Raw genomic sequence first — 13,939 nt, forward strand, 5'->3', positions numbered from 1 at the left:
ATTGATTTATAACTATGATAATGTGTTTTCTGATTGATAATATGTTGTTTGATTACATTAATAAAAAGATAGCTAGTCAAATACAATGTGCTTGCAGATATATCTTACCAAAGTCGTATCATTTACATGTATCAAATGCCATGAATCATTATCATAATATAAGAAACACATGGTATGCTTACAGTATGGATTAACAACGAGTAGTTTAACAACTACACAGATATCAAAATCAAACTGTCTCTGATACATGTGTAAATGACTGGCCCCTAATATAAGGGAAATTCATGTTGATAAGAAATAAGAGGAAATTTTATTTACCAGCATTTGAATAATAAGAGTCTTACGTACTGCATTAAACTTTTTATTGATTTCAATTGCTAGGATATTTCCTACCATTGATTGTGCATTTATTTGGCATGGTGATATAGTGTGGGAAAAAAGATCCGATTATACAGACTGTTCTATAGCAAATGATAAAGTGTTCTTACGTGGAAACAAAAATATTTATCTCGCGAAATCACGTTACATTAAGTTTTACCAGTCAAACATTTCAATGATCAAATAACCATCGAATCCATGCAAACATGCGGTAAATTAGCATTGAAAAACAATATATAATGTTTGCCTACCTTTTTCTTTTGTTTTGAATATACAACTTTGTCTGTCAACCCGTCGTTTTTTTTGTCCGCCAATACAATTGAATTTCAAATCCGATAAGTCGCAAATTCGAATTTACTAAATTATTTACCACTATAAAATGAAGCCCTCAAAAATGATAACAGCTTCATTGTAAATTTTATCAACACTTCTTAGACTAATTCGAGGAGATAAGATATTATTTAAACGAAAATAGAGCAAATATATTTCATACTGATCTGCGACTATCCGTTTACAGAGCGCCACCTATCGAATATCGTACGTAAGCCACCCACGTGATACTGTTGTTTTGATGGAGAAAATAAATATATAATGTTCCCTTTTTTAACTTAAACTTAAAATTCTCGCTGTTTATGCTTTCATTTATATATATATTGGTTTCATAAATTAAATTCACCTATTGTCAGATTACCGACCAAAACCCGACGTCGAGTCGACGTCAAAATGAAACGTCTGTTAGACGTCGGGGATTCAACGTCGATTTGACGTTGTATGAAGGTCACCGACGTCGCGACCAAAATTCAACGTTGATCAAACGTTGGGTCAACGTCGGGTGTTTGCTGGGTACATAGACCAGACCTTCGGAAGTTTTCCATAAAATAACATGTGATAACAGCATCATATAACATAACAGCAGGTAAATTAACAGTTACTTAAAAAGTATGGTGCAAATGAAAACGGTTCCAGTATTTATCGCTCAACGGAAAAAGAATGCGGTGTTTAAATTCAGTGTTGTACGGTGCTCCAATATTCGAGTCAATAGGCCTTTTTTCAACATAAATATTCCCTAAAATTTACAATACAAACACACAATTTTGTATGGAACTTGAATTTATGACTAACCATAATGTATACACAAGCTCGTAGGGTCATAAAACAAATACATTGTTGTTTTAGCACATGTTTTTGTGACAAGTACGAGTCATGTTGAGGTAGACACGATCTTTTGTAAACACTATTTCTTCGAAGTATGTAATTTTTGTGAATTGACTTTGTGTTGTGCTAGATTAACGATAAATTGTTTCAAAAATTCGATGGAGTACTTAAACAATTGAAAAAATTTTGCAATGTCCAGCAGTAAGATATTTTGTAAGCTATTACCTGCAATTTGGTTATCCCGCCATTAATATTTTGTCCAGAAATATACGATGTCTCGGTCAGAAGTATGATATTTTGATGATAAAAAAAATGAAAAAAATGATATATACCTGCTATTATTTTCTCATAATAAAGAAAAGGCACAATATTGCCTCAAATAATCATTCGCAAAGAGTCTCTTAACCCTTTTTTCTAAAGAAAATGTAGGGAAATATTTAGTGTTGTGAAATCTTTCGACAATTTAGTAGTGTTCGTTTACAATACGCATGCGCTGTAAAATTGGAGTAAATCAATATGGCGGAAAATAGCCCCGGATAATATTTTCTCAAAATTTGAAGAAATTGCGGTAAGTATCTTGAAACGTTTGTGACTAATAAGTAAATTATTTTTTACTTAAATGAAATTTTAACATAACAAGTCAAAAACAATTAACTAGCTTAGGTAAATTACCAATGTTTTATCAATTGAAAACGAAAGTTGGATTTTGGGGAATTTCCGCGTGAGGCTAATAATCTTAAATATCAACACACATTAATTAGACTTTTATTAAGCTCTTCCTTAAATGAATTTATAATATTGATTAATAATTGCAACAGCTAGTCCTATTGTATGGGGTATGATTAATTGATTATTAAAATGTGTGTGTACCCACACGTGCTTGGTTCCCTGTTCCGCTCTTTGTCAATGTATGTGAAACGGAAGCCGGAGAATACTTCCGGTGGGAATTACCTTCTAAAAATATCGTCTACATGTAGGATATTTCTTTAAATACAGGCTCATAGGACTAAGTTCGACTCGTGGAGGATAAAACCATTTAAAAGTATGTAAAATCCAGTTGTTTGCATGTGTGTTCGACCCGTTTGATCTCTTTGTTGATGTATTTCAAGCGTAAATACCCGCCCGTAAATACCAGCTTACAATGTACATGTCATGACGGTCTCATCTTTCGGACCTGGGTGATTTCTTACTTTCGGGCTTTATAACATTAACTAGCGGTTAATTGGGGATCTGTAAATAGTAAATTGTAATAGAAAAATATATTGTGCATTGATTCCATGCAAAAATCCGACGATATTACCGCCCGGTGAAAAATTTTAACACCGATAACCGGCGTACCCATAATTTTCGTACCTGAATGTTGCATACCTTGTCAATAATAATTTAACAGTGAAAATTTTTTTTTTTTTTTTTTTTTTAATATATTGATATTTTATTGTATAAATAACAAGGTCAAACACATTTTAGGTCAAATCAATGCAACTAGCACCTGTGTGTGTACCGAAAACGAAAGTAGAAAATGGCAAATTATCTCCCCTTTGTTTATACATTTTATTGAAAAATATAAGCAAATAATAATGAGAAAATAAAGGGGAAATATACCCCTCTTAATAAACACATATCAAATCAAATCAAACTTTATTGAGTTACAGACCACCGGCCCATACACATATAAAGATTTATAATACAAAATATACATCTGTGGATGCTACATATCAGACATGGTAAAGACATAATAGAAATATATTGAACAAAATGTCAACAATTATCATAGAAATAGAATTAGTACTAATTATCTAAACATAGATATATGAATAATCATGTTCTTTAAGCGGTATATTTATCAAAGAAAAGTATAATTACTAATTATAAATGCGATAAATGTGGTGAGTCGTTGGAACAAATCTTCGGGTCTCTCTGTAGGATCATATCGGATAGAATCAAAGTCAATAAAATGGCCACCAGTAATTTGGAAACCATAGTGGAGGCGGATTGTTTGCCAAATATCACCAACGGAGGTAGAGTTTTTAACAATAGTGTTTCTGGATATTACTGGACAAAAATTTGCTATCTGTCCTAACATCAACTCAAGAATGTTGACCTTTTACTCACGGGTTTTCCTGTCAGCTTCGGCTACATCCTCACCGTCATTCACAAAGCCTCTGTGAGGTGCAGTTTTGGTCTTTTTCTGCCATTTAAGCCCAGCCACGAGAAAGGGAGCAAAGTTCTTGTCTAAAGAAAGGCTGTAGATTAAGTTTTGTCTACAGTTTTCAAATGAGTTTACAGTTTCATGTTTGGTAAGGCACCATTGTTTTGGCGCGCGGGTAGAATTTGCCATTGTCAATGTTTTTGTTTAATACACTTGCGTTCACGGTAATAATTCTATTACGAGATGATGTACACAGGTCTTTATCAAGAGTGGGACGTAAATTCGCTGCCACCACGCCAGTAAAATGGATATAGATCAACACACAAGAGTATAATCAAATACGTGATTTAATATGAACAAATGGCGTAGAACAGAGAAAGGGAGAGAAATACATCATTTAGTCCGAAACAGGCAAAGTTCCGAATGTATGTAAATACACAGTCTGGCGTAAACATAGACAAAATTTGATCACGTTCTCTAAGCGCTATATATAGAAAAGTTGCTAATTTCTTAATTGTATCAATATCTAGAGTTGACATCAGATTATGATATTTTATATATGAAGGATATTTCCAGAAATAATCACTGATGTAGGTATGTCACATATAATAACAACTTGAATATTAGGCCAGCAGGGCATTTTTTGTCAAAATTGTAAAGGGGCCTGGACCGTTTATTTTGTGATAAAAAGAACGATATTAGAAAAAGAACAAAAAAAAACAATATTTAACCAGGTATGACATAATACCGGCTATGTCTCACATCCGCAGATATGACTTTTAATACCGGATATGACAGTGACGGATTATATTTTAAATAAAGTGGTATCAAGAAAAACAATCAGAAACTTTATAAAATATAAGTCATATTTGGTATCTTCAATCCTTTCTTTAGAATATGCAACGTATATAAGTTCCGCCAAGGATATGACATTTAGAACATGCAACGTATATAACTTGTTACTTTTTCATTTACGGGCATAATTTAATGATTTTTTGCATGTATTATTATTTTAACTTTTGAAATTATGTGACAAAAAAAAATACCAAAAAATAAATAAAAAAATTAAGGAAACAAGTTTGAAAACAACAAATCATATAAATTTGGTATCTTCAATCCGCCACGGATATGACTTTTATACAAAGCGTGCAATATATGTAACTTACAGTACTGGACACGCGAAACCCGCAAAAGTCGCGTTATGCCGTGAGTGTAGTCTATGTCGTGACGGGACATTATGCGGTACAACATTGCCGCTTGCAAGTTCGACAAATTTCATGACGGTTCACGAAAAATCGCCGCGATGTATCGCAGTAATTAACGGCCAATCTACAGCAATATTTGTATTAGAAAGTACAACTTGGTCCTGCCTGGGGGTCTTTAATTTTCACTATATACATATAGTAAAAACTTGGAAAAAAATCTTGTAAATGTCATGTATATTTATTAATATTTAGCAATTGAACATGTACAGTGTACAAGGTATACATTTTGTATTCGAAAACAAAGCAATCAGGTGCTGGATGAAAATTAGTTAACACAAAACAAGATTAAAATTACAAAATGTAATTGGAACTACATCAAAGAACGCACGATAACAAATTGTCCAATTGTTACTTTGATAATAATACAAATGTAATTAAAATCCGTTGTTAACTTTCGCACATATTCTATTTTTAGAACAATATTACGTCTAATACCGTAAAATTCCTAATAAACGCCCCTCCCCTAATAAAGGCCCCTCAGGCTTTTTGATAAGGAAAACAATCTTCTCATCAGTGCTGAACTCATAATTAAAGCCATCATTTTATTCAAATCATTCAGAATCCATTTGAATTTATAGTAAACACAAATATGTATAATATTAACTTTCAAACCTCAACACTTTTTAATGTTATTAATGTACCAACACTTGCTAAATGTATTTACAGTGATTTTTACAGTGATTTTTGGATTAAGGAAAAACTGTGGTGTAATAATAGCCCCCCTTTTGGAAAATGTTTAGCCCCCGGGGCGTTTAATAGGAATTTTACGGTACGCTAATTATAATTGTTGAAAATTGTAAATGTTTTATCACTTAAATTGAGACTTTCTTTACTTTCAATTTCACGAGTAAAAAATGCCAGGTGCACAAGATGAGTAGGTGATGGGTAGCAAAATGCAAGTTGATTGGTAGACAATAAAATAATTTAATTACAAAATATTACAAGATTTTCTTGATACAACTTCATGTAGATCTACTTATTAATTTTCATACATGCAGGGGTTTACTTAAGGTTTTGACTTTCACTTGCCCGAAGGGCAAGTAACTTTTAAAATCTACTTGCCCCCAGGAAAAACAGGTTGCCGGATCTTAATGTGAAGATTTTTAATAATCAAAGCAAAAATTATGGTAAAAATAAGATTTGTTGCAGATCCTTTCAACTTATGCCTCAGATAGTAAAATAGTCCTATTAAATTCCCTACTGTATATGTTTTTTTGCTAATTCACAATAGTCTAGGGGTCGACACAACTTTGCCAGGGATCCAATAGAAATCCCTGAGATTTAATTTAGAAAAACTCCTAAATGTCGGGATTCCTCACATCAAAATAGTAAAATGAAAGTGAAGATTAACAATAGTCATGGTCTGTTGAGGCTTATAAAAATTACAGGTAATAATTAGGCCCTATTCCAGGTGCCTTTAAAATATATTAACATTCAGATGCTATCACCTTATTACAACTTTAAAAAGGAAACAGTACATCGATTGTTGAAAATTGTGATAGGATTTAAATGTTTATTGTTGATTTCAAACAATGTAAAATATCAAAAATATGTTTGCTTTGTTTGCATTACCAAACTAGTTATGTACCTTTCAAATTTATTTCATTTTTAAAAACAACAAGCTGCTCCAAGTCCATGAAGGGATGTGTTATACTCAATTTAAATTGATCTGTCTGATTCCTATCCTCCCTGCTTGTATTGAAATTTATTTGAAGTTTTAACATCTGTCACATCAAAGGGACTCACCGCATGCAGTAATCATACAGTTCAGAGCACTGACTGGTTCAAAGAACTGTCAGACGAAATATACGTCATTTGCTGTATGTTTCACCTAAGGAGATTTTTTCTGTTTTGGTCGTAAATTAGGCATGACCTAGAATGACCTCAGATAACTTATAGTTACACAATATGCTGTGATTTACCAAAAAGGATTTTAAACATTTTATGGATTATTTTATTCTGTTTATTAATAGATCTAGAATATTTTTAAACATTGCTGTAGGGGAGAAAGGAAAATAAATTAACAACAGTTCAAGACTATTATGATTTTTCGTCAAGATTTGTGTAAAAATGATTACTGGTGACGAATTTTAAAAAAAATTCTATAGGCCTATTGCAAAATGAGTTGACGCCAGTTAGTTAAATTCTGACCGTATGAAGAAAACAATAGCGTACAGGATTCAAAGGAGTAGATTTTTACGCCCGATTTTTCTGTTCTTTCTTGAACCTTGCAGTTGTGTCAGTCTTTTATTGACATAACTCATCTTGAATTTTTGTGATTTTATGCTTTTTATTCAGAAAATCAGATAATTTCTTTGCCGTGGCTTTTTCTTTAATCGCGGCAGACTTTTTTCTTTTAAAAATGGAAAACTTTTGGCGGCCGCCCACCATTTTGAAAGGAAAGCAAAATGGAAAAAGTTTTTTTTACGTAATTTGATTGGTTGATAGGGAGTCCAACTACAATCAGAAACAGTTAAAATACACTAGTCTTGTTTGACTGTAATATGAACGGAAAGAAAAGTATTATCGGCAAAGGATATCAAAGCTAATAGAAGGCATAACGAAAATTCACTTGCCCGCTGGGCAATTTGCTTTCAAATTTCACTTGCCCGCAGCGATTTCTACCCGACGCGGGCAAGCGGGCGTCCGCTTAAATAAACCCCTGACATGTATATCATCTAAAATATACGAATGGTTTCAAGTTCATAGAGTGCAAAATACATTTTTTATTCAAAGTAACATGTATTATTCCTGGCGAATCATGGCAAATGTTCACGGCAAAATCGTCGCGAGTTGAATTCGCGGGAAATGTCTCAAGTTGCAAGTTGTCATCGCGTTATAAAGCATGAGGGTTTGCCGCAAATGCGCGAATGGTGCGGGTTTCGCGTGTCCAGTACTGTAAAAAGTCATATTCGGTATCTACTTTCTGCTATGGTTATGACTTTTATTTAAATTAGAACATGCAACAAATATAACATGTAATATTTTTATTACAGTATCAAATTTAACCATTTTTGGCATGTAATTTCATTTTATTATTATAAAATATCATATGAAGAAAAAACTTTATGAACTATAAGTCATATTCGGTATCCTCTGTCCTTCACGTTAACCCATGTACTGAATCAACCATTTCCAAATGTGGCGGATTGCCAGGTAATATGCAGTATGTCTTAATACCGGAGATGACTCATATTCTCAGATATGACTTTATAAATATGACTTATATTTTACAAAGTAATTATTTTTTTTATTATATTTTCTTGATACAAAGTTTTATAATAATAAAATGATTTTACATGCAAAATATCGTTAAATTTGGTCCATAAATTAAAAAGTTATAAGTTATATTCGAATAACGTTCTATAAAAGTCATATCCGTAGCGGACAGAAGATACCAAATATGACTTATATTTTATAAATTGATTATTTTTTTATTAACTTTTCTTGATACAGTGTTTTATAATAAAAAATGATTTTATATTCAATATATCGTTTAATTTGGTTCATAAATAAAAAAGTATTTACATAAATAACCACAAACTAGGGAAGGGATTTTCTGTGTGTCACGCAGTTACATGTACTGCATGTGCGCGGAAATAACTTATTATAGAACATATCAAATGGAGGAGTGGACCCTTGCAGAAATTACTGGTAATTTACCAGGATTTTACTAGAATTTTAGTGGGAAATCCCAGGAATATTTACAGGGATAATTCCTAGGAAATGCAAGGAAATCTGAGGAATTTCCAGTTACTGGCTGGCGGTAATTGGAACGACTGAAAACTACTGGTAATAACTAGAAAAAAAATTTGAAACCAGGAATGCCTTAGATCGACTTGTACTGGAAAATCCTAATTACTGAGAATGACCTGCCCACGGTATTTGGAACATTTTCTAGTCAATCCCAGGCATTTCAAGGCATTTCAAAGACCTATGATAATACCAGTAACTCCTGGTATTTTTACAATCTTAGGAATGACTGAGAATGACCTGCCCACGGTATTTGGAACATTTTTTCTAGTAATTCCTTGGCATTTCAAAGAACTTGGATATCCCAGACGTTCCTGGTATTTCCATGATCTAAGGAATGGCTGGAATAGCCTAGGATTGCATTGTACTGAAATTTCTAGCAACTGGGTATGACTGGACCACAGCTGAAATTACTGTTACTAGGGCCCCAAAGGATCATTACGATTAAAATCAAATAATCAGTTTTGTAGAAGATATCATTACACAGAAATTGCTGACAATACAAGATGCCATTGGACACAGGGCAATCACATTACTTCACATAAGCACATTGTACTGATGTGAACTAAAATGTGCACTTTTAAATCCAGTTAAATGACAAGCAGTTCAACATCAATCGGAAGCAAACTATTAAATTTAGTTAAAAGCATGTTTGCATATGAAACAAAGTATTTTCCTTACAGTTTAATTGTTTTTGTATTGTTTAGACACACTTCTTTAGATATATCATTGTAGTTACTGATTTGCAATGAGCTTTGGAAATAACACTTGACTTAAGATTCCTTTTTTAAAACAGTGTTACATGTGACACCTCTTTGAATTTAGCACTAAAAGTTAAACCAATATAATACTTGACTAGGTCACTCCTAGATTTTAATTTGCTTTCATCATTTTCTTAACTCATTGAATGAGGGACATCACTTAAACAGTCTAAGAAACGTCACTTAAACAGTACAAAACATGACGAAAGAAACCTCCAGTATTACATGCAACTCCTACATTTTCTATTGCTGTCTTCTGAAATGAGTAAATCCTAGCTGTAAGATCCAATTTTTGCCGGTTTAATAATTTTCTTGTCATCAAATCTTTCATACTGAGAATCGCAGTAATCCACTGAATTGATGATCTCTGGTAATCAAATGAAATGTTGATCTTTGGTAATCCAACGACTTCTTTGCATTTTCACAGATCAGGGCCTTTTTTTCAATTTTGGGGAAACAGCCTGGCTTTTCAGTTGGGGAAAAAATGCGCGATAAAATGACATTTTGGGGAAAATCTATTACATTAAAAAATGAGTTAATAACTTTAAAATTAACAATAAACACATGCCCTAAAAGTCAGGTGAGTCATAAACAATGAAACAAGTTCAGATCTTTGGCCTTGAATTCCTTAAACATACAAAACCACTTTTTAACCAGGTTTTCAATTTTGAAAATCCTGGTTATTAGATTGGGGTATGGCGGGCGGATGGGCGGCTGGGCGGATGGGCGGCTGGGCGGATGGGCGGGCGGGCGTCAAACGAAATTGTGTCCGCTCTGTAACTCTTCAACCCTTTGAAGAATTTTGATGAAACTTCAGACAAATGTTTACCACATCAAGATGACGTGCAGAACGCATGTGTCGCATGGCTGGCTCCAAGGTCAAGGTCACAGTGACATTAACATTGAAAATCCTGTCCGCTCTGTAACTCTTCAACCCTTTGAAGAATTTTGATGAAACTTCAGACAAATGTTTACCACATCAAGATGACGTGCAGAACGCATGTTCCGCATGGCTGGCTCCAAGGTCAAGGTCACAGTGACATTAACATTGAAAATCCTGTTTACATGATTTTAACTTGATTTGGCAGTCGTGTCCGCTCTGTAACTCTTCAACCCTTTGAAGAATTTTGATGAAACTTCAGACAAATGTTTACCACATCAAGATGACGTGCAGAACGCATGTTCCGCATGGCTGGCTCCAAGGTCAAGGTCACAGTGACATTAACATTGAAAATCCTGTCCGCTCTGTAACTCTTCAACCCTTTGAAGAATTTTGATGAAACTTCAGACAAATGTTTACCACATCAAGATGACGTGCAGAACGCATGTTCCGCATGGCTGGCTCCAAGGTCAAGGTCACAGTGACATTAACATTGAAAATCCTGTTTACATGATTTTAACTTGATTTGGCAGTCGTGTCCGCTCTGTAACTCTTCAACCCTTTGAAGAATTTTGATGAAACTTCAGACAAATGTTTACCACATCAAGATGACGTGCAGAACGCATGTTCCACATGGCTGGCTCCAAGGTCACAGTGACATTAACATTGAAAATCCTGTCCGCTCTGTAACTCTTCAACCCTTTGAAGAATTTTGATGAAACTTCAGACAAATGTTTACCACATCAAGATGACGTGCAGAACGCATGTTCCGCATGGCTGGCTCCAAGGTCAAGGTCACAGTGACATTAACATTGAAAATCCTGTTTACATGATTTTAACTTGATTTGGCAGTCAAAGGTCATATCATCTTTGGAGGTAATTTAAAAAAGATATGATATATTTATTTCATGTCTACTTTGTAACTTGTTTTTCATTATACAGAATTATCAATATAATTATAGTGAACAAATTCTTCTGTGCTGAACTCGTCCTACATTTCTCAACGGATTTTGTTCAAACTTTCACAGAAGCTTTGTCATCAAGCACCCTGGCACATATTGTCGGGGTTTTGTGATTGGATAGTTTTTGACCTAATTATGGCCCTTTGTTTTTTTCCTTATACATAATATTATAGTGAACACTTCTTCAGTGGCAATTCCTCCTACATTATTCATGTTTTACATTGCACATAGTTACATTGTTTGTTGCTTGTATTTGTATTTCAAATACAACATATTTATCTACAATGGTGATAATTGAAAACCTGGTTTCATGGCATTGCCATGTTTCTTGTTTTTAGTTGGAATCACTTTAGTCAATATCATTTGTGATGTTGCCAAGCTTCAACATTGTTGTAACCACCTCACACACCTCCCCTATTTATTTCAGAATGGTTGCTTTGATTTTTCTATGTAAAAACTGCATTAAGTGCTAAATTAATTAGATGATGATTCCCAAAGGACATTTTGACACATGATGCACAAAAATCAATTGACTGTTTTATGTTTTGTAATTTATTTACTTAAACTAATACATTACTCTCCAAATTCAAGCCGAAAATCAAACAGGAAGTAGGTCGCGAAAATATGTGATAATAGAATATTTTGCCGATTTTTGGTATTAATATAACTTCATGTTCCTCCAGACTATGATTGAAATCTGTAAGAATAAATAATATAACATATTTTTACAAATGTCTGCATATTTTGAGGAGAATTTTCACAAAGACAGAATTTTTAGGGATATGATCAGCGTAATGGAGAGGGTTGCCGATCGTCGGCATTGCCATTGGACTTTTTACTTTTTAATCGGTAATATCAAACACTGTAGGGCTATAAAAATTTGAACTTTTTGAACAAAAATGTGATTTTTTAAACAAGCAAGCCATAATAGTTGATTTTATTCAGACCAAGGGGAATTTTTTAGCTCAAGGGATATTTTTTTTCAGCTGGGGAAGTAGCCGTTAAACGGCTACAGTTATATAGCAAAAAAAACCCCTGCAGATATATATATATAGGCAAGTTGCATGTTATTGTTATGAAATCTATTAATAGTAACAAATTGCTGATAAGATATACAGGTAACTTTCTGGTGGTTGGCAAAAAATATGGTGGCTAATAAAATGCAAAATAAAGTAATTTTATATTTACAATAACAAACTTATTTTTTATGAAACAGCTTAGTATTTTATATCATTAGAAAGGTCATTTTACTCATATTTTAAAAATTAAAAAATAAATTTACAAAACGCTTTCATTTTTTCTTGGTAAAGAGTTAAACTTGGTGCTAGAAAAATATTGAAATAACAGTTAAAAAATAGCTGAGCATTCTTTTTTTAAAGCAAAAAATGAAAATCCGCTTACATTTCAAAAATATGAATGTAAAAAACTTTCAAATGATATAAGAATCTAAAAAATCGATCCACAAATAAAAAAGTTATTAGAATTTAAAAATTCTAGTGCTATATAATGCATATAAATATTGGTTCTTCTTGCCAACCGGCAAATCTGCTAAATTCTGGTAGCAGATGCTTGTGATGTCATCAGTCAACTTGCCTATATACAACAGATAGGAAGCTCTAAAAATAGATAATAGTCAGATTTAGACCCACAATCCTTTGCAGGCTTTGGTGATAATTGGGTTTTCTCGATAGTCTCCAATTTTCGCACTCTCGTTAAACTTGGACGATATCCATGAATTATTGTTTACATACCCCGACATAGATTTTCATCAGAGAAATATTTGTATAGAAAGTGTGTATAGTACCTTTTACAATAAATAACTATTGCTTTCTATTTAAGCAAAAAAAATGTTTCATCTTCCTCCGGGAATCCAATATGACGGTGTTTTGGCTATTTTTACCCAGGATGCATCAAATCTCTGAAAATCCCGCAACATATGATAACTTATAAGAACACAATTCTGCCAATACTGAATTTAACTGTGTGACATCACAGTTTCTTCTCCATGTTTATTTAGCTCCATGGCATTTTGTACAACTTGCCCTCTTTCAATTACCTGAAGAATTTATGACTAGTTTCTTTATCAAACGTTTTTGACCCGTTTTATAGATTTAAGATCTCACTCTCCTCAGCTTTGAACATCATCCACAAATTAGTTGAACTCCTCCCTTTGTGGCCTTGTGGTACCAATTCTTATCTGAAATCAAACAAATACATTTCTCTACATATGGAAATATACCAAGATATTTGAAAACGAAATAAATACAAATCACTTGGCAGGACGTGAAGTGGATGCACACTTGGTTCAAGCAAGTAAAATCATTGCAAACTTGACAAAATGGTTTCTGTGTCTTAAATATTTACAAAACTCTCACATATTTTTTCAGGTAAGTGGGTTTGAATGTTATTTGATTTCTTTTTAAATGGCCATTCATGAAGGACGTGTTTATGACACACTCTGTTCTGGGCCTCAGATTTGTAGCTTTTGGTTAAACAAAGCTATTGAAGTTATAAACTGGTCATGTACATATTTCAGGCTGTCAACCAGGTCATATCCAAAATAAAGGAGGAATATAGGAATATTTAAGCAGGAAATATAGGAGTTTTTGGACCATTTTGAGGCAAAAAAATAGGAG

At 33.2% G+C, this 13,939-nt stretch overlaps 1 protein-coding gene across 1 annotated transcript in view; it reads left to right on the forward strand.

Moving 5' to 3' along the window:
• Positions 1–2,004: 2,004 nt before the first annotated feature.
• LOC132734744 (uncharacterized) overlaps positions 2,005–13,939 on the forward strand; it is a gene marked incomplete at its 3' end in the record, with an annotated part of 29,181 nt that continues 17,246 nt past the window's right edge. The window contains 1 exon segment of the mRNA XM_060721589.1: positions 2,005–2,101.

Source organism: Ruditapes philippinarum, unplaced genomic scaffold (genome assembly GCF_026571515.1).
Source record: "Ruditapes philippinarum isolate M1 unplaced genomic scaffold, ASM2657151v2 ctg7742_1_1_1_1, whole genome shotgun sequence".
Lineage (NCBI taxonomy): Eukaryota > Metazoa > Mollusca > Bivalvia > Venerida > Veneridae > Ruditapes > Ruditapes philippinarum.